The sequence below is a fragment of the Monodon monoceros genome, unplaced genomic scaffold (genome assembly GCF_005190385.1).
Source record: "Monodon monoceros isolate NGI ecotype Baffin Bay Population unplaced genomic scaffold, NGI_Narwhal_1 Super_Scaffold_21, whole genome shotgun sequence".
In the NCBI taxonomy this organism is placed as follows: Eukaryota; Metazoa; Chordata; class Mammalia; order Artiodactyla; family Monodontidae; genus Monodon; species Monodon monoceros.
In genome coordinates this window covers 98,975,256-98,991,872 of record NW_021703778.1, presented here as the reverse complement: position 1 = coordinate 98,991,872, position 16,617 = coordinate 98,975,256, and the positions used below count along the sequence as shown (strand labels likewise).

At 41.9% G+C, this 16,617-nt stretch overlaps 4 non-coding genes across 4 annotated transcripts; 1 reads left to right on the top strand and 3 right to left on the bottom strand.

The window, feature by feature from the left end:
• Positions 1-80: 80 nt before the first annotated feature.
• On the bottom strand, positions 81-152 carry TRNAP-UGG. Its single transcript has one exon. It is a non-coding gene; the product is annotated as a tRNA-Pro (tRNA).
• Positions 153-1,367: 1,215 nt separating this feature from the next.
• TRNAY-GUA lies at positions 1,368-1,457 on the bottom strand. The gene is given in 2 exon segments: positions 1,368-1,403; positions 1,421-1,457. It is a non-coding gene; the product is annotated as a tRNA-Tyr (tRNA).
• A 1,176-nt stretch (positions 1,458-2,633) lies between these two features.
• TRNAT-UGU lies at positions 2,634-2,706 on the bottom strand. The gene has a single exon. It is a non-coding gene; the product is annotated as a tRNA-Thr (tRNA).
• Positions 2,707-16,417: 13,711 nt separating this feature from the next.
• On the top strand, positions 16,418-16,499 carry TRNAL-UAG. Its single transcript has one exon. It is a non-coding gene; the product is annotated as a tRNA-Leu (tRNA).
• Positions 16,500-16,617: the final 118 nt, after the last annotated feature.

Genomic DNA, 16,617 nt, shown 5'->3' with positions numbered 1-16,617 from the left:
CAGTTCAGAACGCTGGAAAGTTTGTATAGAACTGAGTTTTTTCAGTGGTTGGAAGCGGGAAGGAAAAGTTTCAACCGCTGGGGCTCGTCCGGGATTTGAACCCGGGACCTCTCGCACCCAAAGCGAGAATCATACCCCTAGACCAACGAGCCACGCTGATGGAGATTTATGTACTTTTCCTCTGAACCTTACTTCTCCGTCAGCAATTGGCTGCCAGGCTGCTCTGGAGTTTTACCTTATGTTGTGACATTTACCTTTCGCTTTGCTTAGCTCTTCCGTCTTGAAGAAGTCTCACGTCTGACTGCAGCCTCGCTAATTCTCCTCGATCCTTGTCCTGGACGCCTCCAGACGCCGGATGGGGTGAGAAGAGTCAGCTTTTCAGACGTCAGGCCACCTGTCTGGTCCCGCAAGCCCCGCCGGGAGGAGTCTAGCCTTGAGCTCCAGCCTGGGGGGAGCCTGGAGGGAGCCTGGAGAGAACCGAGTTGGAGCCTGAGGGCCCGAGCTGGGGTCGATTGCAACATTGTAGGGTCCTGAGCCCCAGGACAGACGCACAAGATGTGTATCTGCCGGGCTGCTACTGCTTCGCGCGAGTATAAAATCCTAGGGGCAGGACTGATGGGCATCAGCATACGGGGAGCCAGTATTTTGATCTGTTGGAGGTGAACCAGTCTGGGGCGTGTTCGTAAAGTCCAGACCCCTGCAGTTTCCCAGAATGAGAATCAAATGTTCTATCTCTCTACCTCTGCTTAAATTGTTTCCTCAGTCTGGAATTCTCTCTCCCAGTCTCATCCCAATTCACGTCAAATTCTGTTCCTCCTTCCGGCTCCAGCTCAAAATGATTTTTGTGGAACTATAAAAATCTATAAACAGCTGAATAAATTAAAAGGGCCTCCCCCTGAATGAACGTATGTGTATAGAGTGAATGAAGGTCTCAGGGGTTTGTCCCGCAAATTAAGAGTCCCAAAATTAAGAGTCCCAAGGGCCGCCGGATATATATATATATATATATATGTATATATATATATATATATATATATATATTCTGTACCAGCGAGTGGTCTTGGATCTCCAAACTTTGGACCTCAGGCGGCAACCTAAGCTCAGCTAGAACATCCAACCCAGAACTCCCAGAACTTCCTTAGTTGGTTGGAAGAGTTAGTGCACACTCCCTTTTTAACTGAGAACCGTGCCCAACAAGTCCAACTTTTCAAGAGGTGATTCTCGAAGTTCATGCAACCATGCTGAATTTATCTTTGGAACGGGGTAAGGTCTGGAGAAAATGACTCCAGAAGAGGGAAAACGACGTAAGAAACAGGAGAGCAACGGCTCGCTCGATGGGTGGTTGCAACCCCCAAAACATCAACTCTTCCTTCGAGCCGGAGTTGAACCAGCGACCTAAGGATGACCACATTGTTTTACACTACAGTCCTCCCCTCTACCAGCTGAGCTATCGAAGGGAATATGGAAGTTGTGTTCCTACTATTCTATATTGAGGACATTGATAAGCAGAGGTTCGTGCATAATGGCCCACTAGTTGCCGGTGCATGGACACCACTTAGCAGCCAGCTTAGGAGAAAGTCCTACATCCACGGTTCTGCAAACAACCCCTCTAGAACTGGATTCTCTTGCTTCAGGTATGGGCTTCCAAGCAGGACCAGAGAGTGGGCTCTTCACCGGCGCCCCTAGAGCCTGTGCATCCCGAGGCCGCCCCGGACCGTGGCGATGTGCTCGCCCCCGGGCTGTTCTCTTCACGGAGTGCGCTGCCCGGGGCCTCCCTGGCATGATGTGTGTCTAAAGTGGGAGCGGACACCCGGGCATCGGAGAACTAAGGGCTGAGGTGGTGGAACATACAATTCTGATCTCGCAACTGCGAGCCAGAGAGAAGGGCGGGCCTCGGAGCTCTGGCCTGGGCCTTTCTTTTCCACACTTCCTGCGCTCGCCTCCAAATCCAGGAGCGTTTGCACATGCGAGCTGCTTCTCTCTTCCGCTTACACGTCCACAGAGTAGGGGAGGGAGGGGTATATAATACATATGGCTAAACCCAATGCTGCTATGAGAATTGACTTGGAGAAACTATTTTAAGGTTTTTCAAAGAGGAAGCCACAGTTTCTTTGAGTCAATAACAAATTTAGTGACCCAAGTCCCGACGCTAATTTTCCCCCTGAGATACTTAAATGTTCGAAAATCCACTGAAACATGAAAACTTGTCGGACCCCCAAATCAGGACAGCTGACGCCGGCTCTTCCCCTGTGGGGAGGGGACCTAGCTCTGGGCTCTAAATCTGCCCAGAGCAGGTGCTGAGGGCTCGATCCCAACTCTTTCCCCACAGCCCTTAGGCCCCGCTCCGGCTCCAGCCGCCCTCAGGGCTCTTGCTGCAGGTCCGCACAGCCAGGGCGTCCGCGGAGGCTGGCAGCGCTCCCCGCAGTTTGTAGTGGACTCCGCCACAATCTAGGCAGCGAAGCAGCACTTGCGCATTAGTACTGGAAACTGAGAGGAAGCGGTTCCGCTAGGGTGTTTATTTGGCACATCTGAACACTGGCGAGAAGATATGAGCTGAATTTTCGCAGGGGTTAAAGTAACGAGAGAGAGGTGAGTGGCTGGTGAGGAAGATTTGAAAATAATAAATACACACAAGGCCCCAGCGAGATTTGAACTCGCGACCCCTGGTTTACAAGACCAGTGCTCTAACCCCTGAGCTATAGGGCCCTCACATATAACACTTATTTCTCTTTCCCAGCTGGGCCTTTATTAGAGTGTCTGTAGGTACCGGGCGACCAAAACCTGAACGTCGTTTCGATCTATTTCCCAACTACTGGAACTCAGTTTGTAGACTCTTACTGGGGACAGAGCAATATGGGGGGGCGGTGACAGGACCTACCACTATTTTAAATTGCAGAAATCTGCCCAACCCAACACAGTCTGATGCAGTGAAAGCTTTCCCCCCCCTCTGCCCTCTGCAGATTGTGAAAATTAAGATATCTCACATGAAACCCAGACATCCGCACTTGGTTTTCTCCTTGATTTGGACGTCCACCGATCGGCCTGCCTCAAGTTCGTTAGACTAGGGACCTCTTTACAGCTCGAGTAGCAGCGCCAGAGCAGGCATTCGTTAATTCTCTGTTTAATTCTTCCCTTCATTCAATAAACACTGAGCTCCAATTCTGTGTTAGGCCCTGCACTTAGGAACGAGGCATCCAGATATGGTCCTTACTTTGAAGTCACTGGCATAGTCTTGTGGTGTAAAAGAAAGTTAGTTTTCATGAAAGAGAACAACGAAAAGTAGCTGTGCCCGGTGTGAGGGGCGGTGGACAGTGTCAAGGTTCACAAAACTACAGAGTGAGCCATCACAGAGGCAGGCCTGCAGGAGGGGATGGGACTTGAGCTGCGCTTTGAAGAAAGGTTAAGACATACAAGTTTGGGGGCGGCGTGATCCCTGGTAGAGAAAAATTTATGAGCAAAGTTGGAGAGAAAGACCTAAGCATTTAAAGGGCCAAGGCAGACACTGGGGCAGATGCCGGCCCTGGTGGAAGTGAGGGAATGTAAGACAAGTTAGCAGGAGACTGTGAAATTTCTGGAATGAAGTTACACCTTTTTAAAAATTGAACATGGAAACTCACAAGGCTTGGAGATGCAGAATGAATTGAAGGGAAGAGAAACCAGAGTCAAGGGGACACCAGAGATTGGCCATGGTGCAGATCCTCAAACATAAAATGCAGGAGAATAATAGTTACAGGACTGGAAAGGAAGGAATGAATGAGAGAGACACAGGCAAGGGAGATTCTGCTGAAGTTAGATATCAATGAAGAAGAAATGAGACAACAAAGAGGAAAGAGTCAGGGAGGATTCTCAAATATCATACCTTGAAGAAACAAGATGATACTGAAAAAAAATCTAAGGGAGAGATGTGTATCTCGAGAAGGCAGAGGGGGGAGAAGTGCTCAGATTTAGGTAGGCTGAATCTGAGGTGTGGTTGGAGGATATAGGAGTTTATGATAGCCAGAATACTCTTCTATCTAGAGTTCTGTAGATTGACAGGTCAAGGTTAGATCAAATTACATAAGTCATTTATTGAGTCAGAGCCTCTAAGGGTTATGTGCTCTTGAAAGAAGAGAGTACAAAGAGAAAACAGCAGACACCTGAACCTGAGCTTTCTGAATAGCCCTGTTGCAGGCGTTTGTCATACTACTGAGTGTCCAACACTTTTTCAACATTTTCCTTACTTTTTGTAATTTGACATATTATAAGTAAGTCTGTCCTAGAAAAGTTGCTTTCCCACCTGGCGGCTGAGAGTGAGCATGTTACCTAGGTCTACCAGTCAGATGCATCCAGGGAAGATTTCGGTTCAGAAGTGTAAACCAGTAAGGTAGACAGCTAGGGGGAAGCAGCCGCAAGGCACAGGGATATCAGCTCGGTGCTTTGTGACAGCCTGGAGGGGTGGGATAGGGAGAGTGGGAGGGAGGGATACGCGAGAGGGAAGACATATGGGAACATATGTATATGTATAACTGATTCACTTTGTTACAAAGCAGAAACTAACACACCATTGTAAAGCAATTATACCCCAATAAAGATGTTTAAAAAAAAAAAAAAAAAGTGTAAACCAGGAGTAAATAATCCCACAGGGAAATCCCATACTTTTCCAATGGTGAAGGTGTCAGATTCTTGGGTAGACAGACACATACTAACACTATAGATTTCTTAAATCTATAGATTGCTGTCTTTGTTCTGGAAAATTCTCAGCCATTATCTTTTTAAATGTTGTTTTTCTCTGTTTTTTCTTTCTCCATTCATGAAACTGGAATTAAACATATATTAGACCTTCACACCCTGTCCTCCATTTCTTTTAACCTCTCTTCTGTATTTTCTGTCTTTCTTTCTCTCCAAGTTGCATTGTGGATTACATGTTCTTACTCATAATCCACTAATTTTCTCTACAGCTGTGTTTAATCAGCTGTTAAAGCTACCCACTGAGTAAACTGTAATTATAAACTGTAATTTTCAATTCTAGAAGTTCTATTTGCTTCTTTTTCAAAACTACTAAGCCAAATTTTGTGATTTCCCATTCCTCACAGATATCTGCCACTTTTAAAAAAATCTCTTTAAACATAGTAATTATAATTTTTAATATCTATAACTGATAATCCTGTATTATGCTATCTGTTGCTTTAGTTGATTCGTACTCATGTCACATTGTTTCCATGTGTAACTGGTCATCTTTGAATGTATACTGCTCAATATCTTCGCAAAATTATATGCAGTGAATTTTTGAGGTCAAGTTGAAGCTGTCTTCCTGGAAAAAAATATATATATGGCTTTTGTTTCTCACATGTACCTGGACCATTATCAGCCCAAGAGGACCCTGAAAAAAGTTCATGGCCAGGCATTCCCTGGGCCTCCAAGATGATGTAAGCCCAAGCTGCAAATCAGACCTGTGATCACCAGGAAAAGGCGAGGAATAGCTGACAGCTCATCCTTTCCGTTTTCTCTTGCTAAGCTTAGCTGATTTCTGCTGAGCTCCACAACAATTAAGTGGAAGGTTAACTTCTTGTTCATCCTTATCTTGTGAGAATATCTCTTTGGGGTCCCAACTTAATATTTGGCAGAGTGCCTTACTAGAATTTCCACTTTTGGTGGGTGCTGGATCTTGACATCTGTCCCTCTTTTTTCTCCCACCCAAAGATGCTGCCAAAACTATAGCCCAATTTTGCAGTAATTAGCAAATGTCTTAGGAGCTACAAAGGTTAATGCTCTCAGATTCCATCTTTCCTTTAGATCCTGACCTATTAGTTGCTTGTTATCATATCAGTACTTTGATGCTTTTACGAAGATTTGGTAAAATCTTATCCAATATTTTTATCATTTTTCCTCAAGGAGGTTGGTACAAATTAATTAGCCCACAATTACTAGAAAGGAAATTAGAGTGGTAGGAGTTATAAAATCAATCATATTCTACCACATGGGCTGAGAAGCAGAGAAAGCATTACTATAGAAAGAGCATAAGGGAGAGAATGCCAAAGAACAAAAAAGAGAGCAGTGACAGTGAGAAAGGAAGCCTGGATACCTTCTAAGTCCCTAGCTATGGCCCACTTCAGAGGCCTCACTGTATTCCCACTTGGAATCTATGAGACTTCCCTGAATTCTTAAAGAAATCCTCCCTTTTTGTTTTAGCAAAAATTATCTTCAACTTAAAAGACTCCTAACTAACACCGAAGGTGTTAGTATGTGTCTCTCTACCTTACTGCTTTTATCTTCCAATATTTGGATCAACATTTATCAAATGGCCGTTATATATTGGCAACAGGTTGCCCTGTACAGATCTTTGCTCCAGTCAACTTGGTCCACTTATAATTCCCCAGATATAACTCACACCTTTGCCAGTTGTGATCATTTGCTTATTATTTCTTCAACTAGAATGATTTCCCATTTCTCCATACTTAGCAAACACTACTTATCCTGGAAAAACCATCTCAATGTTCTAATTCACAATGCCTTTGCTTTTTACCAAATAGATTTCATCTCTTTTCCCCTCTGAAACCCATGAACCATTTTTTGTCCTTGCTATTCCTTCCTCTACACTCCCTCTCTCAAGATTTTGAATAGGACACATGTAATGGAAGTGTCCCCCAGCACCCAGAAGTAAGCATCCAGACTGACATTACCCATTCAACTACACTCAGTCAATCATGAAATTATCATGATTCTGTCTTCCTTCCCATATTTCTTCATCTTATATGAAATATTGTCAAAAGGATGCACATTTTAATTTTTGTAATCTTCCAGAATTGCTTCTGAGTTGTGGTTTTCTGTCTATTTCTATGTCCATCTTTTGGAAAATGCTACAAAAGATACAAAGAAAGAACTGAATGAGATGGAAAAGAAAAAGGGAAGGAGACTGTACTGCAGTCTCCTGTAGTAGTTAGATGGCTTTGTTTTGTTTTTAGAATTGTGTGTATTAGTACATCATCGGCAGTTTATATATTATACAGCTCCTTTAGGGGAAGGTTGTATGGATTATACTTCTGGGTCTCCAAAATACCTAGCAAAGTGACCACCAGCACATATCAGGGCATTAATAAATACTAGAAATGGAGATCAAACAAATACACAGATATGTGCAGAGAGTGAAGGAAATTATTACCCTCAGAAATCTAGAATACAACAGACTCTTATAGTTTCCTCTTCCTGAAATTCTTGGTAAAACAAGCACTGAAAATCTCTAAGGGACTTCTAGCTGTCACCCAATTTAAGCATAAATTCCAGGAAACTAGTCTGAATTCAGGTGCCAGTTCTCATATTTATGTGGTCACTGAATGGTGTACCTGACACCAGCACAGAGATGAATGTCTCACCCACCCAACACACACAGAGCATCCTTACAGAAAAAGGAGAAGTTACCTAAGAATAAACATATGGTTACCTACTGAGACTGAGAATCTCTAAGATAATGTTCATAAAAAAACACTGGGTAGAAACAGTTTAACATGACATGTGCATTTAGCCCTGCTGGGGCAGATTTCCTCTGAAAAATCTCTGACTTCCTTTTTCCGGCCAATTCATGATTTCAGACCCTCAAGCAGACACACTTTCTAGTGAGAGAAGCCCCACTTAAGAAACTTATCTTATGCGACAGGACAACCTTTTTTTTCTAAACATCTGTTCAGTGGAAAGTGTTTTTTGTTCATGGATTGGAAGAATTAATAGCATTAAAATATCCAAACTACCCAAAGTGATCTACAGATTCAGTGCAATCTTTATCAAAATCCCAATTGCATTCTCTACAAAAATAGAAAAAAATCCTAAAATTCATATGGGACCACAAAAGTTCCTGATTAGCCAAAGCAATTTTTTTTTAAGTAAATATCAGTGTTTATTTACAGCTCTTACAAGGACTGGATTTATTCTCTTTGATCTCTTTGTCTTCTTTGAACCCTTGACTAGCCAAAGCCATCTTAAGCAAGAAGAACAAAGCTGGAGACATCATACTTTCTGATTTCAAAATGTATTACAAAGCTACAGTAATTAAAATAGTAACATACTACCATAAAATAGACATAGATCAAAGGAACATAATATAGAGCCCAGAAATAAATTTTCATATATATATTCAACTGATCTTTGACAAGGGTGCCAAGAACACACAATAGGGAAAGGATAGCCTCTTTAAGAAATGGTGTTGGGAAAATTGGATATCCACATGCAAAAGAATAAAATTGGACCATTATCTCATATCTTATACAGAAATCAACTCAAAATGAATTAGAGACTTAAGTGTTAGACCTAAAACTATAAAACTACTAGAAGAAAACATAGGGGAAAAACTTCTCAACATTGGTTTAAGCAATGATTTTCTGTATATGACACCAAAAGCACAGGCAACAAAAGCAAAAATAGACAAGTGGGATTATGTCAGACTAAAAAGTTTCTGTTCATCAAATGAAACAATCAATAGAGTGAATATTTTCTACCAAATAGGGGAAAACATTAGCAAACCATATATCTGATAAGGGATTAATACCTAAAATATATTTTTTAAAAAATCATATAACTCAATAGCAAAAAAACAAATGACCAATTAAAAAATGGGTAAAGGACCTGAGTAGACATTTCTTAAAACAAGGCATACAAATGTCCAACAGATATAGGAAAAGGTACTAACATCACTAATCATCAGGGTAATGCAAATCAAAACCACAATGAGATATCACCTCACACCTGCTATAATGGATTTTATCAAAAAGACAAAAGATAGCAACTGTTGGTGAGGATGTGGACAAAAGAAAACCATTGTGCACTTTGGTTGGAATGTTAATTGGTAGAGCTATTATGGAAAGAGTATGGAGGATACTAAAAAAAAATTAAAAATATAACTACCTTATGATCCTGTAATTCCACTTCTGGGTTTATAGCCCAAGGAAATGAGATCAGTATCTCAAACAGACATCTGAACTCCTATGTTTATTGCAGAATTATTCACAGTAGCCAAGGTATGGAAACAATCTAAATGTTGATGGATGAATGGATAGAGAAAATATGGTATACATATATACAATGAAGTAATATTCAACCTTTAAAAAGAAGGAAATTCTGCCATCTGCAATACGTTTCTTGCATTGTAAGTTTTCTGCATTGTCTGGGATATGATTAAAATGTTAATTTCAGGTAGACTAATAAAAATGATGCATTTAGTAAATTTAAGGTTAAGAACTTAAAGAATGATAACTAAAAATAAAACAAAATGGAGGAGATAAATGGAATGATAAAAGTGCTTGTTTAATACAAAGAAAGCCAGAAAAGGACGATGATGATATATTTAAGATTATTTAAAAAATCAAAATGGAGTAACTATGTTTCAGGCATCCAAAATGGAGCCAGGTACCCATTGTGGATGTGGTTTCAGAAACGTTCCCAAATCACTGAGAACTTGAATTTTCTGAACTTCAAGGACATTACCAGTCATTTTCAAAACAACATCTGGTACAATATTTGTTTTTCTCTTTCTGACTTACTTCACTCTGTATGACAGACTCTAGGTTCATCCACATCTCTACAAATGACACAGTTTTGTTCCTTGTTATGGCTGAGTAATATTCCATTATATGTATATGTATATATTTATATATACCACATCTTCTTTATCCATTCATCTGTCGATTTAACTCATATATGTGGAATCTAGAAAAATGGTACAGATGAACCTATTTGCAAGGCAAGAATAGAGATGCAGACCTAGAGAATGTATGTGTGAACACAAGGGGGAAGGGGAGAGTGGGATGAATTGGGAGATTAGGTTTGACATAAATACACTACCATGTGTAAAGTAGATAGCTAGTGGGAACCTGCTGTATAGCACAAGGAGCTCAGCTCGGTGCTCTGTGATGACCTAGATGGGTGGGAAGAGGGGAGAGGTCCAAGCGGCAGGGGTTATATGTATACATATAGCTGATTCACTTAATTGTACAGCAGAAACTAACACAACATTGTAAAGCAATTATACTCCAATAAAATATATATATATATATCTGCTAGCAGCTGCTAGCTACAACCTTGTAGTTTCAAAATGTCCCCCACCCATGTCACAACTATGTTATCATTTCAAATCCCAATCAATCCTTGCTTAATAAGCACGCTTACTTCTAATTCTTGACAAATAATTTATGTAACCCCACAGTTTTTTGCCGTTGTAAGCTTCCCTCATTTTGTAATGCAATGGAACACAATTCAAGTGCTTCCTTGAATTTATGCTTCCTGGGCTGCAGTCCTAACAAACCCCAAATAAAAGCATTTATTTTCTATCTCAACCAGGTCTCTGTTCCTGGATTTCTTGGTTAACAAGGAATAAAGAAACAAAGAACAGATAAGAGGGATCTTACTGTGATGACACAAATGTTTTAAACCTTGATTATTGTGATGGTGGTACAACTTGGTAAATTTACCAAAATAATCATTGAATTGTACACTTACAAAGATGAATTTAAGGTATGTAAATCATACAATAGAGTTATTTTTTTTTAAGTATTGATGGGAATAATAGAAAGCAAATAGCAATTGGTAGACTCAATCTCCTCTGTATCAGAAATTACATTTAATGTAAATGTTACAAATATTGTAGTTAAAAGCAAAAATTGTTGGATTGAGTAAAAATGAGACCTAACTCTATGCTGTTTATAGAAAACACATTTTAAATGTAAAGACAAGTGTTGACAGAAATAATCAATAAACAATGAACAATAGAAAGAGAAAAGAGTTTTATTTGTTCCAAACCAAGGACTGTACCCTAGGAGACACAGATTCAAGAAGCAATTGAACTGTGTTCCACCAACCTATAAAATGGAGGCTTACATAGGCAAAAACTGCAAAGTTATGTAAGTTGCTTGTCAAGATTTAGGTTTGGAGCTGGCAAGAAGTAAGGGTGTTTGTTAAGCAAGGATTGGCTGGGGTCCAAAATGTTTGCATAGTTACAAGAGGAGACCTAAACCACAGTCATTCCATTTTGATTTTACAATACATTATTTTCTTTAATGGTTAAAGCAGATGTACAATGCATGTTTGACAGGTCATAAGACAAGCTGTTCTAGTTAGTGTAAAGTTCAAGCCAAATTGTGTATAAGCCAGAATGACTTGTGATGATGCAAATGTTTTAAACATTTATATATGGAAATTTATGAAAAGTTTGAGTTTATGAATTCAAATATATGAAAATTTCTTCCATCATACAGATAGGCTGGAAGTAAAAAAATGGAAAAGACATACCATTGAAAACTCTTTAAAGGAAAAAGGATGATGTAGTTATATCAATATCAGACAACAGATTCTTTAAGGTGAGAAGTACTGTATGAGATATTGAGGAATATTTTATTATAAAAGGGTCAATTATATACAATATTACTTGTGGTACATCCATACAATGGACTATTATTCAGCACTGAGACCTATAGCATGAGCTAACAAGCCATGAAAAGAAATGTAAGAACTGTTATGGACTGAATAACTATGTTTCTGCCAGATTCATATGTTGAAGCCCTAACCCCCAATGTGATGGTATTTGGAGATGGTCTTTTGGGGGTAAGTAGTGTTAGATGGGGCCATGAGGATGGGGCCCTCAAGCTGGGAACAGTGTCCTTATAAGAAGAGATATCAGAGGGCTTGCTTTCTCTTTCTCTCTCCTTCTCTGCCATGTGAGGACAGAGTGCTTGCCTGCAAGCCAGACGATAGCTTACCTCAGAATTCGACAATCCTAGCACCCTGATCCTGGACTTCCAGCCTCCAGAACTGTAAGTAAATAGATTTCTGTTGTTCAAGTCACCCAGTCTATGGTATTTTGTATGGTAGCCTGAGCTGACTAAGACAAAAAACTGAAATGCATATTACTAAATGAAAGAAGCCCTTCTGAAATGTTACATATTGTATGATTCCAAATATATGATGCTCTGACAAAGGCAAAACTATGAACAAAACAAAAAGATCACTGGTTGCCAGGGGTTGGGGTGAGGGAGGGGTGAATAGGCAGAGCACAGAGGATTTTTAGGGCAGTGAAACTATTCTATTTGATACAGTAGATACATGTCATACATTTGTTAGAATCCATAGAATTTGTAACACCAAGAGTGATCCCTATAGTAAACTGTGGTTTGGGGGTGATAATGATGTATCAGTGTGACTCATTGATTGTAACATATGTACCATTCTGTACCAGTCTAGTGTGGGATGCTGAAGATGGAGGAGTCTGTGCATGTGTGAGGACAGGAGGTATATGGGAACTCTATGCACTTTCTACTCAATTTTGCTGTGAACTTAAAACTGCCCTGAAAAGAAATTCTATTTAAACACTCCACAATATCCTTGAATTTTTATGTATCTAATAACATGTCTTCAAAGGTAAGAAACAAAAGTTGACATAACTGAGAGAAGAAATAGAAAAATACACAATCATCATTGGATATTTGAACACTCCTCTCTCAGTAAGTACTAAGCAAGTAGACAAAATATTCAGTGAGGACTTCGAAGGTTTTATGAACACAGTAACCAATATCTGGTACTGGGAGGTAACTGGATAGATTCCTAACAAAAAGAAAATTTGAATAACGTTTACTATGCATATGCCAACTACAAACTGGCATTTGCCATCTGCCTCTGCAAGGATTAAGTCACTAGCCACTGCAGCCCCTGACATTCAACACACCCTGAAAGGGGTTCAGGGTGGAGATCAGGAATGAGGCAATCTGTGCTCTGGGAAAAACTGGCAAAACAGGCCTTTCAGATAGTTAGATATTTTCAGGAGGAGATTTTATGAGCCCAAATTCTTGCATCTTCTTACATCTAGAAAAGCACTAAAATCATTAACAGAGACATCTGCTCCTTGTGACTAGCAGCAAGCCTTGCCAAAATGTGTGCTTGACTGCATGGACCCCCCTTCACTAAAATCATATACAATACTGAGTTCCTTCCTACCTCTTCAGAGCTGTTCCTCAGAGCTATCTGAGATGCTGTCTCCCAGGCTATAGTCCTCATTTTGCCCCCAATAAAACTAACTCACAACTCTCACATTATACATGTTTTTTCAGTCGACACATACTTCAATCACTCAGTTGATAGAATGAAGGACTGTAGGATGCATATCCTGGTAGACATCCTTAGGTCTCTAAGGTTCAAAGGAGAATGCAAGTATTTTGCACACTACTGACAAGGGTGTGAACTCTACCTTGTCTAAGTCTGTAAAATGGACATGATAAAAAATACACTTGGACATAGAAGATCAAGGGTAGATGAGATTCCATTTTCTTAGGCCGAGATCTTGCAGGTGCATTGTTCATGGACCTCAGACTTCCTAGGCTTCAAGTCTCTAAAGTTCTTTCACAGATGAGAAAGACCTCTGGTATCAAGTTTCCAGGGTGACCTCAGTTGATTAATTTGGATATGTGCAAAGTTTTCCATGTGGCCTAGGAGAGGGTAAGGGTGCAAACATTTCTCCTAGTTTCTCCTGCACGCTCATGTGTCTTTGTGCCATGCCCAGTAAGACAAATTCATGTGGCCAGAGACTTCAGAAGATAGCACCATTTGATTCCATTTTTGCGGAGTTCATCTGAGACCTCTAGCGTTTCTAGTCCTGGACATCCTTGGGTCCACATTCTATTCATGTCTTTTTTTTTTTTTTTTTTTGCGGTACACGGGCCTCTCACTGTTGTGGCCTCTCCCGTTGCGGAGCACAGGCTCCGGACGCACAGGTTCAGCGGCCATGGCTCACGGGCCCAGCCGCTCCGCGGCACGTGGGATCTTTCCGGACCGGGGAACGAACCCGCGTCCCCTGCATCGGCAGGCGTACTCTCAACCACTGCGCCACCAGGGAAGCCCTATTCATGTCTTAAGGGTCATAAAGTGACCGGTACTGTTCACCAGTATTGGAAGGACCTTTTCCTTGTCCTTAACAGTAGTCTTTACTATTTTGCCAGGCTTTTCCCTCTCATTTATATCCAAGGCCTCTCATTTTCCCCCCACAGCCACCATATTGAGCATACATCTCTTCCCTGCACACTGCTTTCAAGAAGTCTGCACATCTTTGACTCCTCCAGCTTGCCTTCCTCATTTCTGTTACAATTCCAAAATAAAAAACTCATCTCTGCTGCAGTGGTTTTCGAAGCACGGTCCCTGGATCAGTAGCAGCAGCAGCACCTCACAACCTGTTAGAAATATAAATTCTTAGGCCCTTGGTCTTCTAAACCAGAAATTCCAAGAGTTGAGTCTAGCAATCTGTCTTTTTAATAAGCCCTCCAGGTGATTGTGATGCATGCTAACATTTGAGGGCCACTGCTCTACCACTGGTGAGTTGCCCCTCTCCAGTGATCTCTTTCCACACGAGCAGGGAGCTCCAGCCCCAATATGTCTACCTCTATTACCCTTGAAAATACATTGAGGTTCTTTTACAGGATCCCACAGAGAATCTGAGTTAGCAGTCTTCCTGCAATCCCTGTTCCCTTCACTTTTATGTTGAAATTTATGGGATTTCAGGAAGAGATCTCTATCTCTATGCCCAAATTTCCCCCTTTTTATAAGGACACCAGTCGTATTGGATTAGAGCCCACACTAATGACCTCATTTTAATTTGATTACTTCTGTAAATACCTTATTTCCAAATAAGGTCACATATTGGGGCACTGGGAATTAGGACTTCTATATATCCTTCTGGAGGGACACGATTCCACCCAAAACAAAGACCATAGAATTTTACTGGAGGCTCTGGGAAAATCCCCTTTATGTGTCCTGGGAACCTTCAACACCACCAAGAGAAGGGATTAATTTTCCCTTCTCTTGGGGGAATTAAGAAACAATGACAATTGTCTATTCTTAAGGAAGTAAGCCAGGTCTGGGTGCTTCTTCTCTGACATAGACTGCATATTTGCAAGAGAGAGGGAAGCACAGAGCATATACAACCTCCTCGTTTAAGTCTCTTGGTGGAATTTGCCCCCCAAATAGCTTTAATTTTATCAAATGAAGGATGTGATCGGATATCACCAGGGAACCACAATTTCTACCCTTAGAAGGCAGAAAATTGGCCCAAGCATCCCCCAATCCCATTGCCCAGCCTTTTGCTCAGTCACCTGTTAGAATTCCAAAATACAAAACCGATCTCTGCTGCAATGGTTTTTATTGCCCGCCCCCCCACCCCCAAGTCTAGGCAGTAGTTGTGAAATAATTCTCAGCTACTGCCACAAAGTAGCAAAAGAGACATAGCATCGTGGCCTTCTGTAACTTCCACTTCGTTGTAATTAAAAGCAGCAAGAATTCCTTTTCACATAGGGAACATGGAAACTCAAGTTTGGTGGACCCTAGACAGATGCTCAAACATTTGGAGAACTGATGTGTGGCTCCTCTTCTCCGGGTCAAGAGGCGTGACAGTGTAATTCTCTCGCCTATTCTGGCCCCGTTCCCAGGCTCCCCTCCGGAGGCCGGCAGGCTTGGGCTTCTAGGTAGGATGAGGAGCGCGAGCGTGAGAGTTCTCAGGAATCCTGGGCACCTTGAGTACCAGTCTGGGCTCAGAATCCGGCCTCAGTCCCTATGGAAGGACATCTCAGTCCGTCTCCTTCCGCAGTCGCCAGTAGTAATAGCCTCCACAGGGTTACAACTGCGCAGGGTAAACAGGACCTCTCTGGGAGACGCAGAAATGGGAAACACAGAGATACAAAAGGGACTGGAGGCTCCCGGGAAGCAGGAACCGATCCGACCTAAAAAACAGCCTCCCTACCAGTAGGCTGAACTGGGGAGGAAGACTGCAGACTCTGCTTGGGCTGGCACTAGGGGGCGGGCATTGATCGGCGTCGGCTATTTGCGCTTTCGGCCAAGAGAAGAAAAGGGAACTAGGAGACAAGCTTTTTTTTTTTTTTTTCCCCAGTCGTTTAACGCACGCACTGTGCATGACTCCTGGAGACTTCTCTCCCGGCTTCAGAACCGAAAAGTATCAAACTCAAAATTTAGCAAAGAATTGAAGTCGCGGCGCGCGGGGTGGTGACAGGGAAAGCCAGTTTGCTCTTTCTTATTCCACCACCGCGATCCCCAAGTGATCTGGAGTCTAAATCAAGGAGTTCATTCGTCCTTTCAACAGTTTTTGAGCGCTTACTGGACGCCAGGCGGAAGCTGACGTGACCCGCCTTCGCAAAGATGTTACATTCTAGATCCCAAGTGCTGTGCTTCGGGAGGGGATACTTGGTTTTGAAGGTCTTTCTCTTTTAGCTCCTGGCGTGAGAAGAGCTGTTTGGCTTGGGTGAATGCAGGTTCGAGTCCTAGTAGAGCTGAGAAGAACTTTCTTAGTGTCCCTTGGTGATACCTAGAATCATGGTTTCGGGTCAGGGAGTAGAGAACAACGCGGGAAAAAAAAAGGGCAGAAACGTATAACTAGCAAGTGTACAGAAGTATGCGGTATACGCTTGGTAGCGTGGCCGAGCGGTCTAAGGCGCTGGATTTAGGCTCCAGTCTCTCTGGAGGCGTGGGTTCGAATCCCACCGCTGCCAAGGTTTTCTTTCTTAATCACAAGCGATCACTGCCCGTGTCCTCACTACAGGAGCGGATAAGGACTTGCCAAAGGTGTTGCATTTAAGCTGGGGCGTTCAAGTTGAGGAGAGGTGGAGA